Source organism: Penaeus vannamei, chromosome 1, assembly GCF_042767895.1.
Source record: "Penaeus vannamei isolate JL-2024 chromosome 1, ASM4276789v1, whole genome shotgun sequence".
In the NCBI taxonomy this organism is placed as follows: Eukaryota; Metazoa; Arthropoda; class Malacostraca; order Decapoda; family Penaeidae; genus Penaeus; species Penaeus vannamei.
In genome coordinates, this window is record NC_091549.1 from 688,545 (window position 1) to 691,044 (window position 2,500).

General features: G+C 41.5%; 1 protein-coding gene across 1 annotated transcript in view; it reads left to right on the forward strand.

Annotated features, from left to right (window-relative positions):
• LOC113809818 (prostaglandin E2 receptor EP4 subtype-like) overlaps window positions 1-2,500 on the forward strand; it is a 150,227-nt gene that overhangs the window by 6,353 nt on the left and 141,374 nt on the right. The window contains exon 2 of the mRNA XM_070126620.1: window positions 1,694-1,745. The gene's annotated coding sequence lies outside the window, so the exon portion shown is untranslated. The remainder of the gene's footprint in view (window positions 1-1,693; window positions 1,746-2,500) is intronic.

Sequence of the window (2,500 nt, forward strand, 5' to 3'; positions counted from 1 at the left end):
GAGAAGAAACAGACAACGCAATCGAGAAAGATTCAACCAACCAACCCCCTCCCCCCCCCCCAAAAAAAAAGGAAAAAATCGCCTATCAGACCATTATCACCAACTTCCTTCCAGCGTAAGAAATGCCCCAGCAATCTCCCCCCCCCCCCCCCACAGACCAGGGCGCCGCAGACACACCTCGATTGTTTTGGCGTCAGGGCGTGGAAGGGAGACGTGGAAGCGAGACCCAGTGCTTCAAGAACACCGGTGGCTTTTCTCTTAATGGTGACTAATGGTCGCTTGGGAAAAGGGTTCTCGGATGCGAAGGACGAGGAGGATATTGGCAAGAAGGAGTGGGGGAGGAGGGGAGGTGGAGGAGGAAGGGGGAGGGGGAAGAGGGAGGGGAGGGGGAGGGGGAGGAGGAAGGGAGGGGAGTGGGAAGGGGGAGGGGAGGGGAGGGGAGGGGGAGGGGAGAGGGAGGAGGAAGGACGAGGAGGATATTGGCAAGAAGGGTTGGGGGAGGAGGAGAAAGGGGGAGGGGGGAGAGGGAGGAAGGGAGGGAGAAGGAAGGGGAGGGGGAGGAGGAGGAAGGGAGGAGGAAGGGGAGGGATCCGTAGATTCTGGGAAGGAGAGAGGCGAAGCGAGGGGGGTGATGGGAAAGGGGTGGGTGGGGGGAGGTGGGTTTTCTTGGAAATTCTTTTGTTTGTTAGTGATTGGATTTTAGTAATGATGGAATAAATAATTATTATGCTAATGATAATGATGATGCTAATAATAATGATCTTAATTATAATAATCATAATGATAATAATAATGACAATAGTAATTATAATAATAATAACAATGATGATAATAATGATAATGATAATGATAAAATTAATGACAATAATCATTATAATAATAATGATGATGATGATGATAATGGTAATAATGATAATCATAATGATAATAATGGCAAAAGTAATTATAATGATAATAACAACGATAATAATAATGATAACGATAATGATGAAAATAATTACAATAATAATTATAATGATAATAACAATGATAATCATAAGGATGATAATGATAATAATGATAATAGTATTAATAATAGAATAACGGTAAGGCCATAACTGTTGTGTGAATAAACATCTCTTTCCAAATTACATTTTCCTTCTTTTTTCCTATGTCGAATATTCCTAGATACTGCTTAGATATTCCTAGATATTGTCTATTACAAACCACCTTCAGCTCTTACTTTCTCTTTCACATGTGCGTCTTGCATTTCCCGTTTTTTACAACCTTTAAAATTCCTTTTGCTTATGACATAACGCTACCTTCAGTTAACCCATTTACCATTAATATTTATTCCTTGTTGATAAATATTCCTGATATTTTTCTTTGTGTTAATTAGCCTGTGAGTGTCAATAAACCTCAGTTGTAATTTTTTGTTCATGTTCTACGATTTGTTATTATTTTTTGGAGCGAAAGTCTCGGTCCTGATGTTGTTGCTTTTTTGTTGTTGTTGATATAAAATTGTTTTTTTTCGATATAAAGTATATTACAATAGGTGTTTTGTTTACGATCATGTAGCTCTCCTATGTTTTTTTTCTTTTCTTTTCTTTTTATTTTTAATGATATAAAGATATACTTTACAATAGATATTTTGTTTACGTTCATGTGGCACTTACGGCAACATTTACCTTTTGTTTTCACCCACTCCCCACAGCATGCACTTCAGTAAACCAGCGCGGGGAGTAAGACAACTTCCTTTGGAGAACGTAAGTGTAGAATGACTTGGCTGTCGTGTCGTTGTTACTTGCATTGGGAACTTTCTGTTTCTGTTTTGTTGATATAGTTTCTCTCTTTTTCCCTGTCTCTGTCTTTGTCTGTCTGTCTGTCTGTCTGTCTGTCTCTGTCTCTCTCTCTCTCTCTCTCTCTCTCTCTCTCTCTTTTCTCTTTCTCTCCCTCTCTCTCTCTCTCTCTCTCTCTCTCTCTCTCTCTCTCTTTCTCTTCCTTCCCTCTCTCAATCTACTTCTTTTCCTCCCCCACCGCCTTCCTGTTCCTTCAATACGAAACTAATAACCAAACCTAATAACCTCCACACATAACCCAACCATCTAAAAACATGTCATCTCCCAACTCCAACTCCGTACTACCGCCCCGACGTCCATCAATTGCCGAAACTCCTCTGCTTCTAAGATACCACCGGGCGTTAAGGACACGCTATCTCTCCCAATTCAAGCATTAACGTCCCAGGGTGCTTGGTTGCAGGCTCTGATAAGTGAGAGGGGTGTAAACAAGCTCTTGGACGCTAAAATCTTTTACGATGTAAACAATAAGCGGAGGGAGATATGTCCAGCACTGCCAGGCTCTCTATCTCTCTCTGTCTCTGTCTGTCTGTCTGTCTCTCTCTTTCTATGTCTCTGTCTGTCTGTCTGTCTCTCTCTCTCTTTCTATGTCTCTCTCTGTCTCTGTCTGTCTGTCTGTCTCTCTCTCTCTTTCTATGTCTCTCTCTGTCTCTGTCTCTTTGTCT